This window comes from Ictalurus punctatus, chromosome 3, assembly GCF_001660625.3.
Source record: "Ictalurus punctatus breed USDA103 chromosome 3, Coco_2.0, whole genome shotgun sequence".
Classification (NCBI taxonomy): Eukaryota; Metazoa; Chordata; class Actinopteri; order Siluriformes; family Ictaluridae; genus Ictalurus; species Ictalurus punctatus.
Window position 1 is genome coordinate 3,711,817 of NC_030418.2, and position 17,499 is coordinate 3,729,315.

Consider the following 17,499-nt stretch of genomic DNA (forward strand, 5'->3'; position numbering starts at 1 on the left):
ACATATATACATATACGTATATATACATATATACATATACATGTATATACATATATACATATACATGTATATATATATTTATATATATATATATATATACATATATTTGTATATATATACATATATATGTATATGTATACATATATGTGTATGTATATATACGTGTATATATATATACACATATATGCGTATATATGTATATACGTGTATATACATATGTGTATATAAAATTATTGCTGGGACATGGTCCAGAGCAGCATAACCCCTCCTATATATGTGTATGTGTATATATATGTGTATATATATACATATATATATATGTATATACATACGTATATGTATATGTGTATAAAATTATCGCTGGGACATGATCCAGAACAGCATAACCCCTCCTTTCAGCTCTCCAGGAACCCCAGGCGGGCCAGACCAGCCCTTCTCTTTCTTTTTTTCTTTTCTCTCTCTCTCTGCTGGATTTAGTGCCCCACCTGGGTCCAGCACCTACAACTCATCTTCGGGCGATCTCGATCCTGTATGTCCCGCAGTGACAGGTCAGACCTCACCCTCAGACCACTGAGCCACCGGTGCCTTCAGACAGCCTTGTTTTTTTTGGGGGCTTATCTTTTACTTTGCAGAAAAACAGAACTAACTTTCTAAAGAAAGCGGCGAGGTTCGAACCGTGGCTGGCTAGGCGCTGGATCTGGGCCTCTATGCTCTGAGCCACCGGTCCCTTCTGGAAATTTTGTTTTTTTTGGGGTGGCTTATCTTTGCTTTACCTATCCAGAACGACACTAATTAAAAAGATGGCTGAACCACAGCTGTCAAACCTCATCTGCTACCGACCAGCCTAAAAATATCAGCAATGTCGTGGTACGGTGTTTAGGTCATGGTCTTTCAATTCAAACGTTATCGGTTCAAGCCAGCGCTTGGTTAGGGTCTTTGTGTGCTCGTCTCCTCTCTGTGTATCCATGTTCACTGTGTTCCTCATAAATCCATATACATGCAAACTGTGTACTTTGAAAGTATGTATACCAAGTAATCTACTCCAATCCTGGGGAGAACAAAGCCCTTAAAAAATCCTTCACAAAAAGAAGAGGGTATGTAGACTAACCCAATGGCAAACAAACCATAAGAAAGCACATCATCTTAGTGTAGGGATTCTCATGTGAAAGGACTAAACTTGACAACACTAATATATATATATATATATATATATATGTGTGTGTGTGTGTGTAATAATACTATAGTATTCTGAAGTGATAGAATGCCCAAATTATATTTTGTTAGGCCTTGGAGCAGTGAAACTGACAAAAACATTTGGATTGAGATCTTATCTCACTGCAGGTTCCAGATGTGTGTTTGAAATAAAATGCCAGAAAGTGAGAGCATGTATTTGAATGTAATTTCAGAACTCTTCTCTCAAGCAGATTTTGTTCTGTCTGTTTTGTGTCCCCCTCTTACCCCATCTGTCTCTCTGGCTCCACATACAGCAAGCTCCTCTATTCAGACCATCTGTTTTATAGTTGCTGTTCCAATCCATGCCAATAATTGTTATTTTCAGAATTCTTGACCCAGTATATGTTCAAGCTCAGATCTAGCACATAACCGCTTTCAACTTTTGAGCCACATCGACTTTAGTTCAGAGTAAACGTTTTGTTGGTCTGAACTTAAGCAGGCACACCAATGTAGAAATATCTTTAGTGCTTGATATGAGAATCTAACATGTTCAGAGCCTCCATTTAAAAGTTTATTCATGTGAACTTCAGAACGGGCCTTTTTCCTGATCTTGAGTGACATTTATGACGTGCATGGCACATCGACACTTTTCTCCACCATGTGACTGGTCAAGTGAAAATATCAAGTAAGAATTTTGCATGACCCTGGAAAACCAATGCCCATGTGCACCAATGGCTTCTTCATTGGTTCATTAAAGGCTCACCAGATAATTATGGTTGTATGGATATCCATAACACCGTCAAGGGTTCTCCCAGAGGAATGACCAAAGAACCACTTGATGAGAGACATGCAGGGGGTGGTGGTGTTGGAGCGAGAAAATCACATCTCTCTGCTCTGAAAGTTACCCAACCTTCTGATAGTCCCATAAAGATACCTCACGCCCCTGAATCAAAAGACAGCAAGTCGTGCCCTCTTTCTTTCTCTGAGAACACCACCAGCATATGTATACTGTATATGCACGTTTATTTGTATGTATTATCTGCATACACGGTCATTCAATTGGAGGTATTTAACGGTTGCAAAGGACGATGTTCAAAAACCTGCTACGAGAACTTTCTTCTGACGATATGCCGACCCGACGTATGATATACTGATGCTATGTGCTTACCACGGACCAGAACTCTGCCCCTCAAACCAGATAACATAGCATTTGAGATAAATTCAGTATTACATCTTGGAGAAGAAGCCCAGCTAGTTTAATCTGCTTAATCCTATATAAATTACAGTTTAAAATAAATACATAAAATTATCCCACGCTAAGGAGACTCGCTAACTGAGGAGACCGAGAAAGACCATCGATCAGACAAACTTTGAACCAGTTTTGAAGATCTTTGTCAGAGATCCTCCAGGTAAAACTCTTTATTTTTCCTCTTTTTTTGGCTGCTGTTATTTATTTTTTTATATATATTGTTGTTGCAACAAAACCAACCTCTCTACAAAATGACACACAAAGAAAACTACTCTTTAGATACATGTTCAATTACATCTGTTTACACCCAGATACATTAATAAGCCATTAACTTCACTGTTCATTACATTAACACATCAGCAAAGTGGAACTGTACCCTTTTTCAATTGAGATTTAATACCTACTTCTACTACTTATTCAGATCTCAAACCCAGTATTAACCTAATATAAAACAGCATGAACACTGGCACTCATCACACTCGTAAAATCACGGCTTATAATACTGTAGCCGTGCTTAAAAATGGAAGACATCATGTTACAATGAGTAAACAAAACAAGCACGTCATTCCTAAGACATTTCTTCAGGATCAGTCGTATCTGAACACACATAAGACAGCCCACTACTATTAAGAAACATCGATCTTATTAAACATGTAAAAGGAAGAACACGGCCGTAGTGTGGATCCACAATCCTCTTCGGTAGGAAACGCGCAGCGACATTGTCAATATTCATTGATTAGTTTGACCATCAAGCACAGCAGGCTTCAGTGCGATCCTGTAGCTCCTGAGTTCGGCTCTGATGTTGTGTTCCTCACAGCGAGACTGGCATGGTCGGGCACCAACACACTACAACATGCCTGTCTCTGTGACAATGGGAGGCCTGGATAATTGGGCTAGTGTCAACGCGGGCTGAGAGTTGCACTCATATTGCCAGCCCTCATTTTATATATATATGCATCCCTCTCCCTGCTGCAGCAGTTAGCTAGGATGACAAAACATAAAACAGTCAACAAGATATGTCACAGAATCATTTCCAAAGGCTATACAAATATAAAAATGCATAATTTGTGGTAATATTGCATATTATAAAAAAAAACAACAACAAACACCACCACCATATTCATTTAAAAATGAATGGAATGATGCACATACAAACTAGTATCACAGTTTTTATGTTATCGTTATATTGACAGCAAATATCCTTGCAGGTTCCATAAACAAATCACTGCACAGATGCTCTGTTGATGTGTCATTTAATGCAAAAAAAAGTGATAACACTTAAAAATAATGTTCATAAAGCTACACGACAGCCACCTAAGCCCTTCGCGACCACAGGCAAATCTGTATTAACCTTAAAATTAGACAAGGTTCATTTCAATAAAGTTGATTATTTTCCAATAACAGCACTTCAGAAGTGTTTTCATACACTTAGAGTACAACAATTAATCAACAATTACATTTTCAATTCATTAACAAACACCACACCTTTTTTTTTTTTAAATCCATTTAGAGTTACATTTAAATGTTGGGGAACATCTGCAAAAACAAGTTCCTTTCATCATTTAAGTTACAGCAGCTGTAAACAAACAGTCATGGGTACGAGAACGTGTATGAGCTATTACTTGCAAAATTCAGTAGGACTGACGATCAACCTACACATTTGTGTCGATGAACAAATTCAAAACAACTACAACCGAGTGCATTATGCTGCAGTTTTTAGTACCTCGATATTCCTCTGATACACCATACACACACACACATTACACACACACACATTAATGTATTCTATGAAGTGCCATGCCCGCGTCATCTAGACAAACACTCTACTATGAGCTTTTGACAGCCACCCAGAGGACAAAGGACCATCACTATTTAGTTGTAAGCGTGTGCATGTGGGAAATTGCGTCTTTGAAAATGCGTCACGCAGCCACGCGCCTACTAATGGCCCTCTGAAAATGGAGCTGCCTCTTAAGGGCGCGATAGAAGACGGGCCATCCATAAAAGACCCCGTCATCCCGACACAGAGCTCATTCGCTTCTCTGCTTATTCCCATTATCTCCAGGCCAACGAGGCACCGCACGACCCGATTACATAGGGCCCCAGGTGTTTGCCGCAATGTCAAATCTATTATCTTTGGAAGGGGTGGGGGAAATTTTTTTTTGGTGTTGCTGGACCCATAACTGAGAATTAATGACCGCGATCGTAAACTGGTGAGTTCAGGATGCACTAGTGTTTCAGAGAATATCTCCCAACAACAAAAGAACCATGAGGATGGGCTGTGTTCCCAATGACCTTTGTGGTTTTAAGTGAACATTGCATCCGTCCCCACTTAGATTTAGAAGTCCCGTGGGTCAGTACATCAGATAATTACTGCAAGGAAGTGTTGTAGCTGAAAGATCCTTTACTCTATTGCGAGCAATGCTCAGTATAAATGTAATATATACATATAACAGTTCCCTTTTTTCCAGTGTAAGAATCAGTGCAAAATACAAGTTGTAATACATGAATGAAGGACGGTTACTGTGTGTGTGTGTGTGTGTGTGAGTTAGTTAAGATCAAAAGCAGGCTGGATTTATTTTTTTTTCTTTCTCCGCCTGGACTTCCAGAAACCTCATCAGGATGCGATTCCTCAGAGCTGTCACACTGGCAGTAATGAGAAGACAGAGGATAGTCGTGTAGTAAATCCTCTCTCTAAAGGCCTTCAGCGTTACCCCGAAGCAGAGTCAGAAACCTTGGTAGGATGAAATTCCTTCATCCAATCAACAAGCAGGACAATTTAACTTAAAAACATTCTGGTCACACTAACAGGACAAGCCGGTCTCAAACTACAATTGTGTTTTACTTTTCAAAACTGGCTGCCAAAATGGACAAAACACCATGATGAAGCACAATTAATGTTCTGTTGGGAATATAGGGTCCTCAATGAATGGCCTGTTAAGCAGCTATGTAAAATGACAGCTGTGTGAAATCTGTAGGAAGATTCCCGAACCAACATCTATATTGCCCCCCACCCCACACACACTTTCACACTACAATGCACCTGTACAAGTGTCTGTACTGGGCATGCAAATACTTTCATCATCATCTTTACTATGAAACTAGTTAGTTTATCATTTACCATTAGCTCATCATTCTTAGTGGTGGTTAAAAAGTGCAAGAAGTTTAAACCTGAAATGAAGCTAGACAATGCTAGGTGATGTTAGCATAGCTAAGCACCCAACATTTATAAGCTAGCCTGGTATTTTAAAGTGAGAACCTGTTTAGGTTACGTTCTTGTTGGTTTTTAAATCGGAGAGCCACTGGTTTGCGTCACTGATGTTCTCATTGTCCGTTTCGGCATCTTAAAAAATACCTCGGACTCGGTCAAACAACGGTATACATGTAAAAGTGCAGTGCCGTGTTACCAGCATGCGGTCCTGTAAAAATAAATAGTTATCCATTTAAAAAAATAAATAAAATAAAAAAAATACAAAAACAGCAACACACAACTCAGTTTAAATAGCGAGCTAAAGCTCGGATTTTCCTTTTTAAGCTTTACTCACTCTCCTTTTTCAACTAAATGACCTTACCGCAATTGCTTTATTATTATTATTATTATTATTATTTTCTTTGTTGGTCCATGTGATGCCAATCATTTCATGGACATCCTTTGTGTTGAGATAAAAAGCGTTCTTTGAATAAATCTCATTATTTTCTTGGCCGAGTTTGTGTGTGTTCGTTTATAAAAAAAATAAATAATAAAAAAAAACAACACGAAAAATAAACCAGTCACCATGGCGGCAATAAGAGGAGGTCGTCTTCCTGCGGAAATGAAACCATGCTCCACTTGTGGTGTTAGACTGATTAAGGACCTTCTCCCCCTCTCTCCAATGCACTTCTGTCTTCTTTCTTTGCCTTTATTATGGGCCTTCCTTCACTCCTGGGACACGCCGCTTCGATAAAAGGCAGAAAACAAAAAGCAACGACATATCAATTAGGAACACACGTTTTAACGCATGGGCTATTCAAGTGTGCTGCAATTATCCGAACGAGCCATCTGCAGAACAGCGACGAAGGCGAGACGCTCTCGAATTCTGCCCCGTCCTCTCGTAAGACGGGTTAGTCGTACATTCGAGATGCTAGAGAAATAATGACCGAGAGGGAGGAGGGACAAACAAGCTCGGTCTGTTTGAATTTAATTGGCGCTTGCAGAAATCAAGCACTCCCTGTTAACAAGCTTTTCATGGCGGCCCACTGCATTCCAGGCAAGGAGATATTGATGGGACAGAACAGGGTCTGATCGATAGGAAGGAAGTGAAGCATGGAAGTCTCCTCGTTCTTGTGCTCCTCTGCCTTCTCTTGTGGGTTTATTTCTTTCTTTTTGCCAACACAGAGGGCCATGAGTGCGGATTTGAAAAGCTTAGCACGATCAATGTAAAACGCTCGTATGAAAGAGGAGATGAAGCAACGCTTCCACTGATGACACGTCTCTATTTGATCGAACCCATTAATGCAGAAACAAGCAACTGGGACCTGCTGACTCGTGTCAAAATCCTAACCTAACTACAGATAAAACAGTCGGAGGTGACGGGGAAATAGCCCCTCTCGCCAGACAGAAGCAGTAGAATTGCCCATCACACTTTTCTCTACAGCCTTGTGCGAACCAAGATATGGTTATGCGTTGCCAGTGAGTGTGTGAGCGTGTGTGTGGGGCAAAGCTTTATCGTGCGTGGTTGCAAACACAGTCTACAATCTAAATCATTCTTGGATCGGTCTGCAGTTCGCGTGTGTGTGTGTGTGTGGCGCATGCTCTCACCTTTGAGCAGAGGAACAAAAAATAGCAATATGTTGGAGGAAAAAAAAGATCCCCAAAACACAACCATTATCCAAACCTGGGGTCAAATTAAACGCGGCCATGGCTAAACGAGGCATAATAGTTAACACATAGTAACAAAAACAGTGAAACCTGGGATTGTGTGTGTTTGTGTGTGATATGAGCTCAAGCGAGGATAATTTTTTTTATTTTATTTTTTTTTAAATGGATCAACACATTTAGGAAGAGAAGCAGGCGAGTGCTCGGTCAGCTTATCCTTTAAGCCGCAGGCATTTTTACAACGCAAGTAACACAAACATTGGAATTATTATATTAAAATCAGCGACTCAAAATAATGAGTTAAAAGTGTGAAAGCAGTCTCCATCCTTCACACGTGAATCGATGACTGATTTGGTAACCCGTGGCTTTAAGTTCGGTGATCTTTTTCGGTCGGTGTTTTCTTTCCTTTTATTTATTTAGGGCTTAAAAGGCAAGTGCGTGCGTATAGAGGGATCAGTTTAGATGCTACTGAAAAACCTTGTCTTTTACTGGTTTTACTTGATCAACATCCGAGGATACATGAATTACACGGAAGTGATTTGCATAACCTGAGCGCCAAGGCCAGAACGTCAACTTCATCACGTGCATAAAATCAACTCTGAATACTGGGAACACTCCACGCCGTCAATGACCGGATGTAAATAAAAGACGCACGCTAGCAAAGGTGAAAGAATAGACAATAAACAAACCAAAAAGAATGAAAGTTACACAAAACAAACAAGACTAGATGATGGTGGACAGGAATTAAAACAATAGGAGCACAGTATGGAATCTTTTTTTTATTTTTTTTTAATCGCCATAGTCATATTCTCAGTAACAATTGCATCCGTATCGGTTGTACACGTCCTCCAAGATATTATACAGCCATGATGTGCAGAAATCAGTACACGCTGTGTGAGATCAGCTCAATAAACAAAGTCTTTTACAAAGTATCAGTTGAGTGAACTTTTGAGCAATATATACACACACACACAGAGGAAATAGAAATCATCAGGGCATGGCATGGCAATTCCCCACTTGACCACTAGAGGTCATAGTGCCATGATTTCTGTGAGATTCGTCAAGTTCACAATATGGCATCCACCTGTTCATAATCGCAGTGGTTTCCACCTGCCTCCCAAAAAACACACCGGTAGGTGGATTGGCGATTTTAAATCTCCCCTAGTTGAAAAATACCATGTGGTGCGGTGCTACGGACCGGCGTCACGTTCAGGACGTGTTCCCAGGATAGACTCCACTGTCGTTCTGACCAGGATAAAGCATTCCCTAAAGGGAATTATTTTATTTATTTGTTCTAGACTTCCTTTTCGTGCAATCTACAGACCCAAAGTCCACTCGCCGCACACACTTCTCAGCCTACACGTGAGCATCGTGACAGTCACATCTCCTTCACCGTGCGAGCAACGGAGATAAAATAATTCCCTTCATCGAGGAGCACTCGGTGCGAGGCAGAGCATGAATATTTCATAGATGTCAGCTCTTATTTAGGAACAGATTATAGGAGGGGAAGGGCAGAGGGGTGGAGCATGAATTGAAGAATATCAAGCAGCGAGAATATCAGAGTCGGATGGTGAGCGGATGAATTATAAAAAGGCAAGACATAAAACAAAAAGGGCGCTAGACGCTTCCCGTCCTTCAGTCCTCCTCTACCTTTGATTTTTCTTTCTGCAGAAAGAAGCTCTCTACCAGCTTCTCCTGTGTCGTGTTTGGCCTACAACGCGCGTTTAAGACCGAGCACGTTCGTGTAGGTGTCTTTCCATCAATCTTACCCCCGATGAACTTCTTTTGTTTGCTTAAATTCCACTGCTCTTTTCTGTCTACTCTGAAGTGGTACTGTGTAGTATTCGTTTCTCCGTCTCTCTGCGTGGCTCTCCCCAGACGGGATTATTTACTACAAGTTCCCGCCGAAATTCTCAGCTCACCCGAGAACAGACTGCAACCACACAGCAGTGAAAGCAAGATCATTCTTTCCTCCTGACCCTCAGGGACTGTGTGTGTTTGAGAGAGAGAGAGAGAGAGACAGAGAGAGAGACACAAAGCTTCTATGCAAAACCCTAGGTTTTCTAAGATTTACTTGTGATGCAACAAGGGTCATACCACCGGCCATTTAGATGGATGGTGAGACGGCAAGTGAGGGCAGTGGGTTTGAGAAAAGGTTTCTGTGCAACACTTCAGAGTCAGAGGAAATAAAATGTAAATGCAGCTTTTATGTAGGCCGTTTCATAAATTCGCAGCGGGGGTCAAAACACAGGCAGACACGGTCAGCACAGGCAAATTCGTGATCAGAATATGAACAGACGGGGCGGAATCTAAACCCAAAAACACGAGCTATAGAAAGGACTGGACGAGAAGGTTACCCAAAGGAGGAGTAAAAGAAGACAGGAAACATGAAGGTATTACGACGGTCAAAGGAATCGACAAGGAACTCTGGCACGAGGCGGGGGACACCTCGGACGGGCCGCTAACCCGTCCGCAGGGCACAATCGTACACGCATTCACACACCAAGGACGATCGGGAATGCCAAATCGGCCCACAGCGCACGTCTTTGGACTGGGGGAGGAAACGGTCAAAGCACGGGGAGAACACGCACAGGGAGAACAGGGCGGAGACAGGATTCAAACTCCCCAACCCCGAAGGTGCGAAGTAAAGCATATTATACTACATGGCTGCTCCACATAAACAGACTGAAAACATAATTGATAGTGCGACGTTTTCTGTCAGATGTTTCTCTAGCATTTTGGAAGGAGTCTCCAGTGTCGGAGCTTTGTAACGCACTACACGGGAAGGTATTCGGAATGGAGAGTTTCTCAGTATCATGACGGGATGCTTTTTTTTTTTTTTTTTGGGTCATCATCTTCACGAGAGGTTATAATAAAATAGACTCTGTTGAAGGTACGACTTTTTAAAGCTGCTACAACATGAATGATAACAGGAATGACCGTGTCTTGCAGACCTTTCACGTCGCTAGACAGAACTATAAAGGGTTAAATGCAACACGCGTCTTTCATTCACTACTTAAATATTGTAAGACGTCGGTAACTTGTTTACGAGGAATAAAAACACTTTGTGCTGGTATTGGAGACTAATCAATATTTTAAGGTGATAAAATGATCTGCTTTTGCCTTTGCGCCACATCACAGCATCCTAAAGTTGAATATTTTCCTTAAACAGCACGTCCACGTCGTAGCCGAGTTATGAGAGTAAAGGACGCGCGTCTAGACTCATCGACGGATCCAAAGAGTTAAACAGATCAAAACATGTAACTTTAAAAAAAAAAAATATATATATATATATTTTTTTTTTTTATAAAACCGACTGAGTCATGAGAAATGTTATGACACAATGTTGGACTTTCCTTGAGTACGTGCAGAATTATGCAGTTGCAGTTTCAGTACTTGATCGTATGCTCTTTGATCACAACTTTGCCTCGTTACTCTGAATCACCTTGGGTTTGCCATCACATTCATTAGCATCCAGGGCAATACACTGAGCAACACAAACAAATGTTTTATTCATTATTAACAAGCCAGTGTTACGGAATTTGTCATGAAAAATGAATGAATCAAAACACCCTCTGTACTGTAAATATAAATAAGCAACAAGAATGTGCTGGAGGTGTTAGACGACTATGGCTTCATATTGCAAATGTTTCTTTGAAGAGTCAATAAACAGAAATGAGGTTAGAATTCTTGTAGTTAAAGACTACTCCACCTGACTTGCAAGGTAGAGAAGTTTTCAACTAGTTTAAGGAGATCTTTTTTAGTTGCTCGTTCGTAGTCGGACGTGTCCAAACGCTTATTCTAATCGGATTAAATCTGCACAAAGTAGTCCAGAGGTTTCTGCCTCATTCCACATCATAAATGGTACACATTATGAGGAAAAACATGTCAACATTGGACCATCGTACCGATGGTGTTGCCCAAACTTCTGCACCAAAGGTGTAAGGAAACCACTGGCGAGAATGTCTTTGTATGCCGTAGCTTTACGATTTCCCTTCAGTGGAAATAAACGGCCAAACCTGTTCTTGCATCAAAATGCCCCCGTGCTCGAAGCAAGGTCAATAATGGCGAGGTTTGCCGAGATTGACGTGGAAGAAACGGAGTGATCCGAGCCCCGTGTTAATGCTAATGGTTTTAGGACGAGCGCATATGGGTGCGTTGGTCGGGAGCCCCCATACTTTTGGCCATATAGGCTACACATATGATGAATGGGTATATACATGTAATTAATATACACTATCGTTGATTTGACCTTTGCATCGCGATTCCCATGGTGACACGTGCCACGATCTAACGTTAACGTTTTGAGAACTTCTGTTAAGTTTGGTTCCGTCTTCGCCCCCTATTCTGTCATTTTCTCGTTACCCGACCGTGTCCGTGCGTTTTGTATTAGCTTTTAATTATTTTGTCTGTTTATACCGTGTCAGCTCTGTAAACCTGGTCTTGTTTTCATCTTCTGGTGTCCAGGTTTCTATTTTTGCTTATTCCAGTCCGTACAGGATTTCGCCGAGCTTCTTTTTTTTTTGTGATCGTCGCAGCCAAAAAAGTTGGATTTTGTTGCGGCTTTTTCCAAAATCTGCGAAAGTCACTTGGACTGGTGAAACTGCAATTGCACAAAATTGTTTTGCATGGTCTTTCCCAGTGATGTTTGTTGGTAAACGAGACCTTTTTTGCCGTACTCCTGTTCGACACACGTGAATCGAAGAGGGCTTTGGCCGAATACAGGAATACGTCTTGGCCCAAACCTGGAAAATCGGCGGCAATTTTGAAATCCTGCAGAATATTCCGGCGCTTGCGAGATTTGGTGTTGATTTCTGCGATTTCAAAATCCTGGAGGAACTGTTATTCTTCAGTTTATGATTACGGACCACCCCTGTTTTGTGTTGCCCGCCTGTGATCTGATCCCTGCCACGGACTAACTTTGATTGCCAGACTGCACTAGATAAATCTCACACGGAGTATACACATTTGTGTCCTGCCTCATTGAAAAATGCTGAAAACGGCTACGGTAAAGCTGTCCCTGAGAACGTTTGCCTTGAAGGCTCGAGTACCACTTACCTGATGGTAGCAGGGAACGGTCCATTGCTTGGGTGAGTGGTGTCCTTGACGATACACTCCACGCACTCTGCAGGCCCTGTACGTACCGATAGCATCGATAACAGGAAACCGGGTGCTGAGGATTCACTGGGCAGACTTCACAACTCGTTGCAAGGCCTTCTGACTGAGCTGCTACTGAGCTGTGAGACGGTGTGTGATCTCTGGACTCAATCAACTTTGACTATCGGCTTAATGATGACATTAGAGTCGTGCATAGGCATACAATCACTTATGTAGGGAGAAAATTGTAACAGATTAATGTCAGGTGTTTAGAAAATCCAAAATCCAATTACACAGAGGTGCTGATGCCAGGGTTATTGAGCTTTGTGAGCAGACTGGAGGGAATGGCAGTTTTAAAGGACTGGAGTAAAATCAAGGAATGTGTGGTGGTTTATTTGTCGTCAGGGTGGAGCGCAGAGCCATTGAGCCGTTTGTGCGGTAAGCAAATTGATGGAGATCTAATGTGGGGGACAGACGAGAGTTTGGTGTGACTGAAGACCAGTTTCTTGAAACACTTCAGTACACTCAGGGGGTGAGTGCAACAGGACAGAATCAAGACCTCAGCGATCCAAGAGAAACCCTGAGCACATGGCGACGTGATGGCTGGTTTGTACTCATCCCCTGTGAAGCAAACACAAAAGTCGTTAACAAGAGAGGCATCGGTTTGGAGGAACTATATTTTTTAAGGCTTATAGTCCGAGATGGCCCGAATGCCTTTCCATACATGGAAGAGGTTACAGGTAGGGAAGAGAAAGAGAGAGAGAGAAAGAGAGAGAGAGAGAGAGAGAGAGAGAGAGAGAGAGAGAGAGAGAGAGAGAGAGAGGGGGGGGGGGGGGGGGGGGGGGAGGGGGGGGGCAGTCTGAATATACAAACATGGCTCTGGTCACAGCAGCCGTATACAAATGCATATCAACCCGCAGTTCTCGTCTGGTGTCCCACTGAAGCTAAGCAGGGTTGAGCCTGGCCTGTACCTGGACGGGAGACCTCCTGGGGAAAACTAAGGCTGCCGATGGAAGTGGTATTAGTGAGGCCAACAGGGGCGCTCACCCTGTGGTCTGTGTGGGACTATGATGAAACATTCCTATTCTGAGAGGAGTGGTCTCTTACAGGCCCTGCCCCAACCCAAAGGACGCAATGTCTCACTGGATGGTTTGATGAGGATGAAAATTATGTAAATCATTTGCTATGGCCTTCCACAGTCAATAGATCACGACCCACGTAGTCCTGGCATCTGTTGGAACACTGCACTACTAGAACCGATATCAAATCCACGTAATCCGAGTAACCTGCACCTTCTAATATCCTCTCATCAGCTTTAGACAAAGCTGATCGTCTGTGTGACGATCGGAGAAAAAAGAAAAAAAAAAACCAAAAAAAAAAAAAAGTGCTTCTCTTGCACAGATGTGTGAAAATATTGGCTATAATCTAACCAATAGCAATTGAGTCAGAATAGAGAGCTGGGCCACATTTTAGTGATTTGAAATATAACAAGTCATCGTGTTCCGCTCCTCGATTTTAAAGATCAAATTAGCGGAGAAAAAAAAAAAAGAGGAGAGCACGGATTGAAACTCGTTCTTTTATAGTTCACTTGGCTTGGTGTTTATAGCCATGTGTGTCTTGTTAAAATTTAACACCAGCACTGTTTTGTTGTGCTTATTTCGATGGTGCGGTTTACACAATGGGATTTGGGAGCATTAGGGTATCTAAAGCCTCTGGGGAAAAGGGAGAAGAAAAAAAGAGAGAGAGAGAAGAAAAAGTCCAGTAATGCAGCAGACAGGACACACAAGGATTTATTGTGCTACTCTGGCTTGTATTAGGGCTTTATGGGCATGTCTATTGTCAACAGGGATTTATACGTAGCATTTTTTCCCCACTTGCAGTCAATCCCTATTTTCTTCCCTGACCTAAACCATCGAACCTTCTTTTTTTTATTTTTTTTTTTATTTACCCTTACAATGTACAGTATATTACATAATTATACAGTATCGTATAATACTGTATTATTATTAACTACTATTTCTCTTACTGCATTATTTTATCAACAACGTATACAAATTTAGTCGATGGATGTTGTTCAGAGACCAGTCTCCCACAGCAGACGTGTGTACCTGAAAGATTTTTCAGTTAACCTACTTGCACCATGACTGCAGGGGCGTTGCTTTAGAGCTGACCGACATGGGAGGTATAATGTTACATGACACACAGTGAGCTAGTAAAGTAGCTAGCAAAAGTAAGCTAGCAAACTGACCGGACATAAAACAGAAACCTAAAATAGATTTCTTTCTGAAGTTCAGAGCACAGGAAGTTAGTAAGATGGCTGCCAGGTTAGGCTCAGTCTAGATTGTGAACCTGCTGGATTTAGTTGGAACAGAAAATAGTCGATTTCTGAAGACACTATGCTAGTCATAAGCTACGACAGGCACCCCAAATGGCATTAACATTTGACCGAGGCCCCCCTTTTGCAAGATGTTTTTAAAACGCATTAAAAATACAGATTTCTGAATACCCCTGGGGTTGTCAGAGTGAGAAAGAGAAAATCCACTGAGCTATGAAATATGGTGGTGAGCTAGCTTCCCTTTTGAAAGATTTCCTGCACAGTGCCCCTAGTGGTACATAGCACACAATAGCCAAAAGATGTCTGAAACATAGATCTTTCGAGACGTGATAGCAGACAAAACTGAGACAAATCGCTCTTTGACAAATGCTTCTATGAAACTGAAACATGTAAAGAATACAACAGACCATGCCATATATGACCATATATGATAGCATATACAATACAACAGACCATATATGAAAACGTAGTTAGAACGAATGTTGTGAAACGTCCGTGAAACACGTCCCTTCCTGTTCTCACCTGTGTTATACGCTGCTGGGAAACGTTTGAGACTCCTCCGATAAAAGTCAGAAACGTATCTCGTGTAAAAAATAAAATAAAAATAATAATAAGTCACCACATCAATGGAGGCACTGATGTGTTTTAATCCGTTTTTAGTCTTAGATTACGTGGAACGTACACTGTACTAAGCCCTGTGCATGAGCTGTTACTATAGTAACAATAAGTGTGCATAAATAAAAACCGTTCATGCTACGGCCAGAACTACTGTCCGAGCCACGCCATACGAAAATAACGCACACCTTCTGACCAATCAGATTCAAGCATTCAACCACGCTGTGGTATGAATCTGTATTTCCTTTGGTGCAAAATTTCCATACATTCATGGACATGTGTATTATCTTCAAATGTAAAACAGTATACACCTCATTCAAATGGGAATTCACGTGTGCTGCTAACATTTGGTGTTAACCGTCAGACAGTACAGTACTATAGTCCTGGAATACACCCCACACTCCCCATTCACTTATTCTTATATAGTTCCATTCGTTGTTCTTATTCTACCCCAGTCTCTCATTCCTATCAAAAATCCTCACAGCTCCACTATCTCCTAGGGCTAACTTTTAGGTCCCTTATATGGCCAGCTGTGATGGATCACAGCAGCTGTGAGAGAAAGCAGCGACCTGGAACCGGCACCTACGTGTGACAGTAACCCTTGATACAAAACTAAGGAGGAGTTATTTATAGGAATGTCTCTCTCCAGCGAGTACATCCGACCTTACTAAAGCGTAAGGTTGATTCAGGTACGTAGGTCACGTGTCTTTCGAATCAAATTCTTGGAAATTCGAACAAGTGAGAATTATTTTGTTGGGATGCAAATGAACGACATTGGCAGAAATAGAGTTGTCTCTACAACAGTAATGCGTTTTGCAACACAGTAACTGATTTCTTTCTTTCTTTCCTTCTTTCTTTCTAAAGCAAGCACTTCTACCTGCTTTCTGTCAGATCGTTTTTAAACCCTTGAAAAGTGGCACAATAGGGAACATGCGACAGCCCCGTTCTTCTAATTGCAAACAGCTACAGGTTCATTATAGAGTGCAAATTGAAAACGTCGTCTGAAAATGAACAGGTCACTGCTGGATGCAAAGACAGCACTGACTCTAGAAATCTAAAAATTAGTGAGATCTCACCTTTTAATAAGATGAAGGGTAGTGTAACGTGTCTTCTGTATGAAATTGACTTTTTTTTTTCCACCGAAGATATATAATAAGAGATCCTGATTTTGTTACGTTCTCTGAAACTGGTTAAAAAAGACCCATCTTCAATGGAGAGTAACAGATGCTAACAAGAAGGACCAACAACCTGCACACGGCCAAATGGAGCAAGTAGAGATCATTTATATAGAGTATTACAATGTATATGGCATAGCATGTATATAGAGTATTACAATGTTTGACTGCTTTAGGAAACTTACAACAGGATCACAGCACTCGTATGCATTAAATGCGGGTACATATAAACCGTAGTGCATTGGGACTGGGTAGTCGTCCCCCCCCCCCCCCCCCCCCATAGGAGTGGGTCTTCATCCCTACATTGACTGTTCAATCACTGTTTAGTACCAATAAATATTGCCCTTAGTGCCTTCTGCCTTAGAACAACTACGAACAGCCACCGTGTTCATTAAACATGGTATCTACAGAGACTACAACCTATTCTAATGAATGGAAACCAGTACTTAGCACCACCTCAGCCTAAGGTCTAATGTCTGTACAAATACCTGTTAATGCCATATGACATGGTCAGCACACCTCCTGTGTTCCAGACATTCTTTAACGATCCCATCAGGGACATGTTAGGCAAGCTTGGCAAAATTAAAGCTGTAACATCGCACCACATTTAGATTAAAGTGCGTCACTTGTGCAAAGGATGGGACAACACAAAAAAAAAAGTCGCCAAATCTTTACAAGACAAGCCGCAAACCATTTAGCTAAGCGATTCTGAATCGGCTTAGCAATATGCACGTGTTCAATTTGTAGACTAGAGGACGCCATATACAGCCCTGTTAAGCTATACCTCCAGCGGAGGACGTAGAGAGAGTAGACGATGCTCTGACAGTAGGAGGACTATACGTAACGTTCAAAAGCTGTGCGCGTCTGAAGAGCTCCTATGCTAAACCGCTCGTTTTTAAAAAACAAACAAACACCCTTTCAAGCAAATTTCGAGTGCATATCCCTTCTACTTTACTTGAGACAAGCAGACCTTTGGTCTTTTCTCTTCTCTTCTCTCTAGTCT

The 17,499-nt window shown here is 41.6% G+C and overlaps 1 long non-coding RNA gene across 2 annotated transcripts in view; it reads right to left on the minus strand.

Moving 5' to 3' along the window:
- Window positions 1-2,362: 2,362 nt before the first annotated feature.
- Window positions 2,363-17,499, minus strand: part of LOC108262758 (uncharacterized) — a 159,689-nt gene continuing 144,552 nt past the window's right edge. Inside the window, exons 3-5 of one of the 2 annotated variants that reach the window (XR_001812004.3) lie at window positions 12,333-12,992; window positions 6,195-6,354; window positions 2,363-3,404 (exon numbers count right to left, since the gene is read on the minus strand). This is a non-coding gene — a long non-coding RNA (uncharacterized LOC108262758). The remainder of the gene's footprint in view (window positions 3,405-6,194; window positions 6,355-12,332; window positions 12,993-17,499) is intronic. The other variant, XR_001812005.3, reaches the window with a different exon arrangement.